The following is a 14,724-nucleotide window of genomic DNA, read 5'->3' as shown; positions in this document are numbered from 1 at the left end:
ATGCCAGAATCCCAAAGAAAACAGCTTAGCCCTGCATTCCATTATATATACAAAGCTCAGAATATGTTAGTGATAAATTTGCAAAGGGGTGGAGATGCGGTTTTGTTGTTATTTCCAAATGCAAAACAGGTCTCCCTCCCCCTGTTTGGTTGTCGCTGTTTCCCAACAGAATGAAAATGCCTGCATTCAAGACATGCTGCCAGAAACTTGCTTGGCAAAACATTTCAATTCCTTTGTATAAAAAAATAAGTATTTCTCCCAGTGGGTGCTTTTCCATGTTCATTCTCCCTAATTCCTGTGGTAACGATGGCCACAGTTAGCTCCAGATCTGTAGACGTGGTAAAGAAAGCCACCTCCAGATTCCAGATCCTTAAATCTCATGGAAGATTAACATGGACGTCAAACTGACGTTGCCAATTTAGGGGATTTAAACACTCAACTTTCGAGTAAACAAAGTCCAGTGGCAAGGTTTAGACAACTTCAGCGACGTTCAACAATACAACCCAGATGTCAGGGAATGCAGACCTCACAAATGCATGCTTTCCATTGCATTCGTCATGAGGAAAATGTAAGTGGGATGAACAGGCTAATGAAGGAAAGAAGAACTAATAATTGCTAGATAAGTTTTATGGGGGAGATATTACACCAGGTGCTTTACATATTATATGCTATTTCATGAAGGTTTGCAATGAGGTAACCATTATTGCCATCTTACTGCTAAGGGCATAAGGCTCAGAATCTGCAGTGTGCCTAGGTAACCCAGTTGGTGAGTGGTAAAGTCGGGATTTAACCTGTGTGGGTATGACTTCAAAATTTTTGCTCTTTCCAAAAGTCAACACTGACCATATGTAACACTCCCTTGTTTAAAATCTTCCAATTTCTCATATTACTACTACATTAGCTAATATCTTAGCTAACTTTTGACGTCTTGAAGGTGGCATCTGCTCTCTTTTCTGGCTTTGTATTTGGCCACACAGAATGAAAAGCAAGTTACCCAAGGCTGGGCTCTCTCACAAAGGCACACAGTTTCCTGAGCCTCCCTCCATCAGCCAGCATTTACCTGATGCTACATGATTCTTCTCTTCATTCACAGGTCCTCCCCATGAAGGTGTTGATGCTTGATCTACTGATACTCTATGTGCTGTGCTTACTACCTGTTTGCCAAATGAATGAATAAATGCATGAGAAAGAACAGGATGCTTCAAATACTTTGGTAATAACTATATTTCAAATTTTATATAGTATCATATGTAAGTGCTATGAATGTTACAACTCTTTGTGAATGATCCACTAAGACAGAATTCCTAAAGATCCATATTAGATATGATTCAGTGTTTTGTTTTTTTTTTTAAGATTTTATTTATTTATTTTTAGAGAGGGAAGGGAGGGAGATAGAGAGAGAGAGAGAAACATCAATGTGCGGTTGCTGGGGGTTATGGCCTGCAACCAAGGCATGTACCCTGGCTGGGAATCGAACCTGGGACACTTTGGTTCCCAGCCCGCGCTCAATCCACTGAGCTACGCCAGCCAGGGGATTCAGTGGTTTTATTTCAGTGGTCCTGACCAGGGTGATTTTGTTCCTTCTACCTGGATAGGGGGCATTTTGGTTGCCACAGCTGGGGGCAGAGGTTTACTACTAGCATCTAGTGGGTAGATGCCAGGCATGCTGCTAAATATCCTACAATGCACGAAATAGTCACCGCAACAAAGAATGTCCATAGTGCCCAGGTTAAGAAACTCTGTTTTATCTAATTTAATGTCATATGTTTGAAAGCGATCAAACTATGGCTTTTTTTTCCTGCTTTAATTCAGATTTTGGTCAGCCAGACTGACTTCCATTGCCTGAATTTGTCATACCAAGGAATGTTGAAACTTTCCTGGGGATATGCTTCTGGAAAGGTCAGAAACACCTTTGTTCAGTAGCAATGCTTTTGCACACTCATTGACTATCAGCTGGTCATCGGCTACCACCCAAACCATGTAATGAATTCAGCACATAAATTATTTACCCAGATTTAATTCCAGCAACTATTATCTTTGTGTTTTTCTCCTTTGCCAGCTAATCTGGCTCACTGCATTGGAATTTTGGTCATGCCCATTCTCCTTCTGCACTAAATTATCTCCTTAACATAGTATAAACAGAACAAGCTTGTGTGTGATATGCTTAACTGTTAATTTACCTAATTAAACTAATTCAATTAAATCATTTACATCTTTTTTGGTATCGCGCCAGTTGATACCACTGCAGAAGTGGGATGTTTTAGAAGATGATTGTTCAGCAATGAATGGAAAAAGAATAATGGAACACAGAATGAAACAACAGTCCAAGTCTCTTGGCTTGAAAATTAAATGATACTAAAAAAGTGCTGCTTTCACAGGGTACTGTGATTAGCTGTTTTTCTGAAATCAATTTTCTCTAGAAATTGGTATTTTAACATAGTGATCATAATTTATTGTGTAAGAGATATTTTAAACACTATTTATATGTTCATATACTTGGTATGTTTAAGTAATGTGTGTGCATTCCCACATTAGGGTGCGATTAGTAAAATGTTTTGCAGTGCTAGAAAGACATGAACCGAGTGGGTTCTTTTGAATACACCTGAAAAATAATTTTGCTAAATTACATAAATATCTTGAGGATGTATACATATTTCACTCACAGTCATCATCTAAACATCCCTGTCATAGTGATAAATAGGCAAAAGTAAATGTAAAACATTTTATGCCAATAAAAAACAACGGGAAAAAAAAGACAAGAAATTTGAGGTAGGAAAGCCTAAATAAATTGTCGTCTTTATGGATCTGCCATAAACCTCCCCCCTCCCCAACTCTGGGCTAGGCTAAGATAGACTCTGCATTTGCGTGGGGCTCCAGATGACCCGGGTTTGCTAATGGATGGGTCATCCATTGCTAATGGGTGGATAGGGGTACCCTTGCAGGGCTTCAGGTTGGCAAGGGAGGGATGTCGGGCAGGATGTCGTCTCCACTCTGGGAACATACATACCCAAGGCAGAGCTTGAGCTAAGGGGGTCAGCGGGACAGTGGCCTACGTTATTTATGTTAGTAAATATTTTACCACATTTTTTGCTTCAAAATTTTTTCCCTATTTTCCTCCTCTAAAACCTTGATGCATCTTATGATCTGGTGCGACTTGCAGTCCTAAAATTCAGTATTCTGTCTCCTGGACGCCCTTACTTTCTGCCTATTTCGACTGAGTACTTCAAATCCAGGCATCTTTTCCCCTCCATTTAGGAATCTTGAGGAGATAATTTATAGGAATGAAACAGAATAGCTATCTTTTAACAAGATGGCTTTTTTCTCTTCCATTTGGGAGGTGAAATCTACGGATGTTTTCCTGTGCTCAACCTTTGGATGGGGCCACGTCTTTACAAACAGCCATGACTCCCGCACATCACAAACCTTCTGATGGTAGAGTCTTGGAGCTGGGCAATCAGATTTCTAATGCTAATCCTCCCTACACTACTCAAGCTAAACTCATTCTGTTTGAGTAAATACCAGTTCCCTCAAGCCACGGGTCACCTTGTCTATGCGTTTCACTGTCCTGGCACAGTGACCGACGCAGAGGAAACATAAGAATTATTTTATAGTTACAAAAGAGTGAAGAGGCCATTCCCCAAATCAAATTCATCTTTCCAACCAAAGCAACATTCCCTTTCACCTTCATGGGAGGTCGGTGACGCCATGAACGTTCCAGGCGCCCAGGCTTCGGTTTCCACTTACGGCCTGAAGAGCCCCTGCTGAAGCACATCCGCATTTCCTACCGACCACTAGTGCATGGTCCTTCCTCTGCATCTTCCCTCTACTTCTTAGCAGCCATCCCCCTAAACTCTCTCTACCTTCATGATAGCCGATGGATGCCACTGATTTGACTGAGAGAACTGATACATATTTTCTCCTATTTCTAGAGGCTAGAAGTCTGATATCAAGGTGTCAGAAGGATTGTTGCTTCTGAGGCCTCTCTCTCCAGCTTATGGATGGACATCTTCTCCCAGTGTCAACATGTGGTCCCTCCTCTGAGTACGTGTCTGTGTCCCAACTTCTCTTCTTATAAGGACACTGCCATCGTGTATAAGGGCCCATTCTCGTGACCTTGTTTTAACTTAATTACCACTTTAAAAACCCTATCTCCAAACACAGTCACATTCTGAGGTGCTGGGGACAGAACTTCGACATATGAGTTTTGGGATATGAACATATGAACACAATAGTCTAGAACACCTCCCGCTGTTATTTAAGAGCTGTTAGGAAAAAATATTCGAAGTCCTGCAACCTTGATAAGTACAGCTAGACACCGATTTGTAGATATAAGACTAACTTTTCCTCTTTTGCTATCAGAAAATGTTGGAATGCTGCCTCCAAACTCCCAGTCCCCCCTCCTCCTCAGACTTTGCCCTCATTTCCATCCTTGTCCGACACTGCTGTGCTGATGCTGACCAGTCTGGCTTGTCTCGGTCATTCCATTCACTTGCCAGTGATTGGTTTAGGTCTGGTCATGTGACTTAAATCTGGCTGAGAGGAAGGGATGTGTGCTTGGGGCTTCTGGGAATAGGTTTGCTATTAAGGGACTTCACAATTGATGCATCCCTTTTACCTCTGGACCATATTGGGTCTGAGAGTAACACCTGGAATTTCTGTACCCATATTGCAACTTGAAGGGGACCTGAAACAAGGGCAAACTAACATAAGGACAGCATTATTCAAGGGAGACTGAAAAAGTCCAGGTCTTCAATGACATAATTGAGCCACCAAATCCACCCATCAATGATCTGCCCTGCCCTTAAACTTGGTGTTGTTTAGTGAAATGATACTGTTTTTTATTATCTAAGCCAGTCTGAAAGAGATTTTTACCATGTTCAGCCTAAAACATCCTAACAAATAGAATGACCACAGGCCACTTACTAGTCACTAACTAATCACTCACTAGTCACTCTCAGTGCCTCAGTTTCCTAATTGTTAAAACAGAAATAATAACAATTACACCCCAGCATCACTTTATCACTTGAGTGAGATCAGTCATGTAAAGTGTTCACCGCCTTGCCTTGCACCTATCAAGTGCTCAATAAACAAGGACCTTCACTACCTTTCAATCCTCAGGGGCCCCTGGTATCTTGGAAATTGCCATGTCTTTCCCACATACAGAGTGGGCCAACAGTTCAGGCTACTGACACTTTTGTCCACAGAGTTATAATCAAATTCACCAAGGCAGCTTTCCATTTCCACAAGGTCTGCAACTGGCTTGTTGGTCAAGTAGTGTGAACTATGGACCCAAAAGTCCATTATCTTTTTGCTTTAGCAAAAAAGTGTATGTTATTGTGTAGGAATCACCCTTCCCCAAGACTGTTCACTGGGTTGGACTTTGTTATCTGCAGCTTTCTTGAGCAGGACACATCTGCTCGGTGGTCTCATAACTGGGGTCCTGTGACATGTCCTGCCTGTCCCCACTCTCTCCTGTACTTGGTTTCTTTCACTGCCGTCCCTCCTCCTACCTCACCTGCCCTGCCCCATGGCACCTAATACAGTGCTTTCTACTAATAATTATTGATAAGTACATACTTAACAAATGCTTGGTTGTAGGGATCATTGTAACAAAGGCTGAGGGGAGACTGGCAGTAGAAAGATTGACAGGGAGGAGATGGAGAAGTCACATTTTTGCAAACTGCATTGTGGGGCATTTGTCCTTGGGTTCAACTTCTGACCCAGACTGTGTCTCAGGGTGCACGCCACACTGAAACCACTTGGGGGCGCCCAGATGGCCCAGCCAGAACAGAATGTTTATCTATAAATTTATGTATGTACCTTACACACCTAGTACGTTACTAATTGCTTAATCTCTGTCAGGCACAATGTCCCACGTTTTATGATCTCACTTAATCACTACCGTTCTAAGGGCATGAAGCCCATTTTATAGATGGAGACACTGAGGATATGCCCAAACTTGTATAGCTGATGAGTGAAAAAGCCAAAACTCAAACCAGATCCCATGTTTTTATTTCCAGGAGTCAAAGGGTTTGAGGACTGTCTGTGGTCAGAATATGCTGGAAGACCCAAGGGCATGGCAAGATCAGGTCATCCTGCTGGATGCTGTCCTGTGATAGAACCAAAGCAGCACTACAGGAAGGGGTCTAATCACCACTTCCGGTACAGCCCTGAGCAAATCACAGAGACCCTGACTCAGTGTACCCATCTGAAAAGTCAGTATATATATATATATATATATATATATATATATATATATATATATATCAGCCATGTATTTTTTTCTTGAGAACACTGCAAAAACCAGATGGGCAAAAATCTATCAAAACATTTCAAGTAGCATCAACAATCTCTAGCACTAGATTAAGGAGCCATGGCTTTTTTGTTCTTGGCCTACAGTAGGTATTCAATGCATGTTTAAGAAATCAATCAAAGGAAAACAGAACCGACTTCTGTACCATTAAAAAATGTTTCTGCTTCTCATCTTTCGATCATGATCCTCTTTTTCCGTTTTTTCTTTTTTCTTTCTTTCATTTCCCATCCTCTCCTTGATACCAGCCAGTCCATAGCATTCACCCTTCGGCCTGGCTGGTCATACCTCACTGGGTACTAACTGGCTAGTCCCAGCTGGTGTGCAATGGGCCGCCCATAAGCCCTGAGCAGTCTGGTTGTAATGGCCAGAGCTGGGCCAGTGACGAATGGGCTCTCTGTGCCTGTGACCTGGTGGTGCTAATTAATCACTGGGTGGTACTCTTTCTGCATATGTATGGCCAAGAGCATCCCTGACTTCCTATCAGAGACAGGGAGCCCAAAGCTTTGGAGAAACTTTCTTTTTCAAACTAGAGAGACAAGAAGTGGGTGGTGGGGGTAGTTTGAGAGAGACAGAGTGAGGACTCAAGGAAAGAAAGGGAAAGGTTAAAAGACTAAAATGGGGTACAAAGGTGATGAATGGTCTCACCAGATGGTGGCTGTCCTGTCTCGCCTTAGGAAATCGCATTCATGGGGATCAGTAAAGAATCTGGGTCAGAATAATGAAAAGCATTCTCATATACAAAGAGTTCAAATACACTTCTGCAGCCAGAAGCACCCACAAATGTCTTCCAATCATATTTGAAGGGGGGGGTGTATGCAAGAGAATGAGAGCCACTCATATGTACCTGTACTGATGAAGAAATATGTGTTAGGGGATGTTTGCAGGAAATCAAAAACATATGGCTGTGCTGCCTGAGCTGCATATAAACCAACACACTATTGCGAGCCATTCATTTATATCTGTGCTTATCACAAAACATAAACGTGAGGAAAGAGGTCACTGAAAACTCAAATGACACACCTTGAAGATTCCATCTGCATACTCAAAAAGCACCAGAATCTGCTGCAAGTGACATCGCAGAGAAATCCAAGGCAGAGGCTCCATCCCCACGATCTGCCCACATGCATAAAGATGTCAGTGTGTTGATTATTCTGATTAGACTTTTAGTGTAATTTATGGGGTCCAGCCATTGTGCCTGGGTGTCTGGCCTGCACTCACTGCCCTGACGATGCCATTTTTAAAATGTCAGCTTGGCCATGATTCATGGCTGATGCTAGTGACATTGCTGCTGACCTGAAAGAGTTAGGCAGCAATATTTAATTAAAAAGAAAAAAAAGAAGAAGAAGAACCAGCCTAAGGAAAATCGAAGGCGAAATCAAAAAGAACCAAATTCATCTCTGGGAAGATCAGCACCTCAGAACAAAAAAGAAGCAGTGAGTGTCCAATGTGTTTTCATTTATTCGCAGGGCTGCATGTCCACCTGTCACTTGGAGTGCTAAGGTCATCCTTAATGAGGGAGACAGGTGCTTAGATCCCACTCACCATCATCAGACTGGCTCCCATTCTGTCTCTCTTCAGGGATTCTCTGGAAGGTGCAGCCATTGCTTTTAGCCCTTGCCATGTGCGGGTCAGCCCACCTGCTATCTAGCCCACTGACCACAGATGCACCTGGGCTCCTGCTACCTGCCTCTCTCAGATGCCCAGCTTGCAAAAGGCCATTCTCAGGTCTAAGGTCTCAGGCCCAGAATGTTGTGCAGGCTTCTGGGTGAAAGGGATGCTGTGGAATCTGTGTTCTCTTTTTGGGGGTATATGTCCAGCCCTGTACCACCACTACCACCACCAAGAGCCACATACCAGCAACGAGAGCAAAGGATCCCCCAAGGCTTTGTGAAATTAGCAGTTTAAGTGGGAAAACAATTATCCCTTAAAACACACATACTCACACATACGTAGACACACACATCCACACACCTTAGCTGAGATGTCTAATAAGTCAGTCTCTTTTCCAGAAGTGGACGGACAGAGTTTTTCATTAATGGGAAGGTTGCAGTGAACTGAGGTTCAAGAACTAGGGCCAGCCTTTGTCAAGACCTACAGGAGCTGGGCTATTGTCTTCTATGCTCTCCTTCCCCAGTGACCCCAGGGTCGGGGGCATACTTGCCGGCCTTGAACTCTCCGTCTGTCTCCCTCACCATATTAATTACTATTCCCTTTGGTCAGACTAGGAAAACAGCCTTGACTGCATTAGTGCTAATTAAGAAGAGTAAGCTCGCTATCCTGGCAGCCTCCATCAGTTGGTTCAGGCCAGGAAGGGGCCCTGACAATCTTATTACCGGAAAAGAAAACACCTCCCTCTGCTCCTTCCTGATCGGGTAAGCCCTCCCTCTAACCCCCAAAGCTGAGTTCTCTTCCATTACGGATGCATCTGCCTCAGCAACCAGTGACCAGCGAGCACAGCGGGGTCAGCCAGACATGCGGGGCAGGGAAATAGCTACATTTCCTTAAGCCAAGGGGAGTTGGCAGAACAAATGGGGGGTCATGTCCATTTCTAACTCCATCTGTTGCCGTCTTCCTCTTTCAACCACCTAACTAAACTAACAGACAGACAGACAGACTGAATAAATGTGGATCACAACATGTCATTATCCCTTAACTCTGCTGGGTTCTCCATTTAAACTCACCAGGCTGTAACTGGCTCAGGAGAGGAATCCAGTGCCCTGGAAGTACACAGGTTCTTCTACAGGATCTGAAGACAGTTAATAATTATCTGAGCTGTCCTCTATGCTGTGTCCTCCCTGTCATCCTCACTGCCCTGACCCAGTCACTGCTGCCATCCATCTCCATGAGGTCACCAGAGTTACATTCTTAAAGACATGAGGCTATGCTGCTTGCCTGGTTTACAAAACAGCCACTTGATCCCTCTGTCTATAGAAGAAAACTCCTTAGCATACTTTACAGGTCCCTGACAACCTGGACAGGGCCTTCCTTGCTTTTTCATCTTTTGTCAACCACCCTACACCAGGGGTAGCAGTCCCCCCAGTCACCCTACACCAGGGTAACAGTTGTCCCAATCATGCTCTGACAGGGTAGCATCAGGGAGGCTTGTATGGTCAGGAGGAGGGAATATACATCCAGAGCAAGTGCTAGGAGAGAGCAACTAATGGCAGAGCCCAGCCTCTCTCTTCTCACCCCTACAAAAGGGACAACAGGGACACAAGGACAGCTACTACTCACTTCCTATTAGAGATAAAAACATTTAGATTCTTACCCATGTGCCCTCCCCCCAAAAAAGCACATGTACATAAATAATTGGCTAGATTTTAAATGTTGATAACTAATTAAAATTAGGAGGCTAGACAACACATGTTGGTTGACACCTGCCGTTGTGGACTTTGCTCCCCTTCTACTTGGAGGACGCTGCCCAACAGTTCCCAGAATAAACTGAGTGTCCTCCCCACTCCATGCCCTGCTCTGGCTCTGTCCTGTGTAACTAGTAAAGGCCTTGTCATCTGCTCTCAGTCTAGCTCAGTCCCAGTGCCCCTGGCTGCCATGGCTTGGGGTTGCCAGCTGTACCCAATCCCCAGGACAATCTGAATTTTAGTAACAAAAAATAATTTTCAGTTATGTTCTAAATATTGCATGGGGCATACTTAAACTAATAAATATTCATTATTTAGTCATGGTGTCTTGTTTTTTCTGTGAAATTGAACAACCTCACTTTGGTTACATAGCACATCCACCCCATATTCTTACCAGGCACTTTCCTAGGTGTTAGGGATACAGCAGGAGACAAAATGGACCAAAAAAGAACAACAAACCCCAAACCAAAATAAAACCCCTTTCCATACAGAATGAACATTCTGTAGTTAGAATTTAGGGTTTCTTCTATCCTAACACTGATTCAGCTCGAGGGTTATACTAGAAGTACAGACGGATCGGTATTTGAGTCCTGGCCCTACCCCCTACCAAAGAGCCTCAGAGCGATCATCGTCCACGTCTCACAGATGGGGAGGTGATGCCTATGCTGCAGGCTGATAGAAACATGTGAGGTGACATACACAGGTATTGTCCTGGAACAGTGTCTGGCACGAAGCAGGTGGCAATGCCTTGTGACAGGTGATAGACACCTGGTACTGACCTTTAGCTATCTACATTTCTGTATCTGCCTTAGTCCACAATGTCCCTCCAAAGAAAGAATGGCATCCTAATTATCTTTGTACTTCCAGTGCCTAGCACATTGTTAGTACGTGGTAGGGACTCAGTGGGCCAGTTTAGTGGGTCATGGTTATGACTGCTTCAGTACATGGTAAGGCATGGATTTGCAGTGTCTCCATACAGGAAAAGAGAAACAGAAATATGAAGCAAGTTGTCTTCATAATAAAGAAGACCAAACACTTAATTGCAGAGAAAGACTGGGTCTCTTTTCAGCATGAATGATGCAGTTTGCATATTAACCCCAAGTGGATACTACCAGAAAATTCACTTTATTTTCCCTTCATAGATGCTGCAAGGCAGCTTGTTTCTAGGGACTTTGGGACAGAGATGCCCTTAAAATATAAAGCATCCTAATTTTTATGGGAGCCTGGGCTTTTTTAAGGCAATGTTTTCTGATTATAAAAGTCATTTGTAAAATAAGGAAAAGTTACAAAAGGCCTCCAAACTCATGCACGCTGCATCCCACCATTGAGGGATAGATAGCCCCTGTCAACATCTGGCATGTTCTTCTCTCCCTTTTTGTGTTGTGTGTGTGTTGCTCCCCTGTAGGTATATATAATAACTTGGAATCCTACTTTATGTAATCGTTGTATTCTGTTTCTTTCCCCTCACAATCTTCCGAATCATTCACATTCTTTAAAAAATAAGATCTTTACAAGCCTCATAATATTCCTTATGTATGTATATATGTGTAAAATCCATCAATGTCCTAATTATAAATCCAATTATTTATTGTTAGACATTTAGTGGATCCCATGTTTTTCATTATTTAGAATAATGGTGTGATGTGCATCTTTTATTTAAAATTCCATGGTCTATTTTCCTGAAAGAGAAAATCCTAGAAGTTTGGTCAAGATCCTTGAAACATATAAAGCACCTGACCTCTAAGAATCCTTATAACCAAGGGTGAGGAAACGCCCTGCTTCCCTGATGAGACAAGCTGAGACCTCCAACAGAGCCAACGGAGATGGGCCTCAACATAGGAGAAGCAACTGGACCTTGGGACCCGAATCTCATTTCCCAGAAGCTCCTCCATTTGGCAAGCAGAAGATTGAGATTTGATTTTTATGAAGGCAGCTGGTTGCTTTCCTTACCCTAAGAGGATGTTAAGAATCATAGAGCTGATCACGGATTATCTTGAGCGTTTATGAAATCCATTATTAAAATCAAAATGTATATATCTGCCTAGGTTTGGATGAAGAGTCCTGTACTACATGCAAGAAAATAGGGTTTGATGATCTTTAAACTTAAAAAAAATTCCAGAATCCTTTCTTCCGAAAAGGTTGACACTAGAGAGAGAGCACATGCCTGGTTTGTGTGCCGTCATTCTGCAGGCCGGTGCCTGTTGAGTGCGGCCCTCTCAGAGGTCCTGGATTCAGCCTTAGGGTTCTCATCATAGCAATTTAGGCAGCCCACATGAGTGACTGCAGTTAGCATGTAACTTCGTTTTACAGTCTGGATACAGAACAAATCAAACAATCTGCAAACAAAACTACAAACAAATCTGCAAACAAAACAAATCAATTGGAGCTACACTGTTTTATGAAGAGATGAGGAGTTCAGAGCCCAAACCACTTCCTTCCCTCAGACAAGACTTTTTAGAGTTCTGGTTGATGGCCACTGAGCTAGTTGATCTGTTCCGATCCCTCCAAATCCAAACATTTAAAGTTTCTTGCACCCTGTTATTCACATCATAGGAGGTCATTTTTATATAAAAGATCTCATTCGGCATCATGCTTGTCCTCTTTACCGAATGACCCTGTTCGCTGGATCGGGGTGTGAACAGAAGCGGCTGAGATGTGGGAGGCCCACCGTGGCCTTCACAACAGAATCAATGATGGGAACTAAGAAGCAAAAATAGAATCAAAATGAAATGAAATTATTCTTCCAATTTTTTCCAATTTGGGCTCTAAAAGGCTACAAGAAGCTTTTGGCAGACCCAGCTTTTACTTAGGTCACATTCAAGCAACTCCCCAGTGAACCTTACATAAGAAAGGTCCTGAATCATAAAATTAAATACAGATGTGGTACCAACAATACTGATGTCGAGGATGGTCACCCCACCAGTGCCCACTGAGATAGGGCCCTGCTGAGACTAACATCTGGGCAAGCCCTCAGGACGGCCAGGCTGGTGGCTCTGCCACTATCCAAAGAGTCTTGTCTCATCCCCTGGACCCTCTCCTTCCAGCTGGATCGCAGGGACAGGCAGCACCAGGGCCTCCATGGAGCGCAGCACCAGGCAGGTCGGGCCCACAGCCACGGAGCTGCCACTGAGTATTACTGTCATTCCAGACAGCAGCACGTCGCCTGAAAGAGAGATTTCAAACCCCACAAGCTCAGCCCTCCATCCCCTTGTTCTCCCTGCCTTATAAAAATAGAAAGAACACATGTTCCCATTAGTCACTTGCTTCAGGGTTGCTGTGGGGTATATGCAAGCAGCCTGTACACTGGAACCAAATTTGAATATCATTTGCATCTTCCAGGTAGACAATGGATGCTGCATCAAACACACAGGCACAGCCCCCCTCCTCTTCTCCTCACAAGGCATCAAGTGAGGCAGACCAGATGACATTTCCTGGGAACAAGGCCTATCCTTTGTGGGTTTTCACATCCACTTGATAAGGCCCCTCCTGGCCCACGAGGCCCACCCCAGCTGGAGAGGCATTCTGAGAGGCTTTTAATTAAACTTCTGCTTGCCAAGAGTGGTTTGCATATGCACAGGAGGGAAGGCACTCCCAGGGGAAGCCATAAACAGAGCCACTTCCTTTGCCTCTATGTGTCCTTACCTCTCTGAGGTCATGGGACAGAGGCATGGCCTGTGTTTGCAGGCCACCCCTCTCAGGAGAGCGTCTACAGTGGGGTGCGCAGGGCTGAGCTCTCGTGGCATGGCACGGTGCCTCCTTCCCTTGCAGCTTCATTGGCACTTGCACGACTCCCAGGGCAGCAGCGTTGGGGCAAAGAGCAGAAGAGGAAGGGGCTGCACGGGGGTCAGGTCAGAGTTAGGTCACAGCACAGCCGGAAGGAGAAAGACTGGAAAAGCCTGCAGACCCCACAGGTGGCTTAGTTATTGACCTGCACATCCCTTCTGGGAGGGAGGCAGGCTCCAAGAGCAGGAGGCATTCTTTGTGGCTCTGACCTGCCTTGACCCGACCTTTGTAACTCTATCAGGACTAGTGGTCAGTAGTTATCAACTGTCAATAAACCGCCAAAACACACACTTTAATTCAGAATACGGGAAGGCCCATCTATTTGCTGATCGATCTTGGCCTTGCAAGTTGACAAAATGCAGAGTCCCCTGTCTTCTTATCATAATATTGAAAATATGTGCTGCAACAAATTGAATGATCTACACCTTTGTGCCCCACTCCTGGGGCGCTTAGTAAATACGAGACGATTGATTGAGATAAAAGGTGAACAGGAGGGCTGTGGGGTTCCTCTAAAGAAACCAATGCCACAGAACCATGGGCCAGAGGACTAATTAGTCCATCTCATTCAGTTTATCCGCTAAATCCAATGGAAACAGGCAGAGCTGGATAATTTAATAACAATCTGCACGTGTTTGACTAATTGAGACAAAAACAAACTTTGGGGGCTTTTAATAGATACATGGAGTTGTTAGATTTTTGCCAACCCCTTTTCACGGGACCTTATATTGTGTTGATTTGTCTGTGGTTTTGTAATTTCTTCCCCCACCCCCTCCCGCAGAAAACAATAATGTGTTGTTGGAGGTGGTCAGACGACGCCTTTGGGGCTGATCTCCAGATGCAGATGCCCCTTCTGCTTTCCAGGTGCTGGGACGGTGGTGGGGATGAGTGAGACCAATGACTTCAACTGTCACTCCTGCGGGGACCATTTGCCTGAGGTGACTGACCACTCAAATGGGCCAAATAAGCAGTTTGACATTTTAGAGTTGTCTTTAAGATGTGGATATGAACCTTCCTTCCTTCCTAGAGTTATGATGTAGATTAAATGAGTGAATATCTGTGAAATGCTTAAAACAGTCCTGTAAGTAGTAGCTAGTACTCAGTACATGTTATCCATCATTAGAGATAGCGTTTGTGGTACTGTGGTCATAGAACAGCCTCATTGTTAAACTGGAGCCTGTATTTTCCATTGTCACACCTGCACAAAGGGTTACAGGGTTTCTCAGTCTCCTACCATTAATATTTTGGCCATGCTATTCTCTGTTGGGAGGG

Source organism: Phyllostomus discolor, chromosome 12, assembly GCF_004126475.2.
Source record: "Phyllostomus discolor isolate MPI-MPIP mPhyDis1 chromosome 12, mPhyDis1.pri.v3, whole genome shotgun sequence".
In the NCBI taxonomy this organism is placed as follows: Eukaryota; Metazoa; Chordata; class Mammalia; order Chiroptera; family Phyllostomidae; genus Phyllostomus; species Phyllostomus discolor.
Note: the sequence above shows the minus strand (reverse complement) of the source record.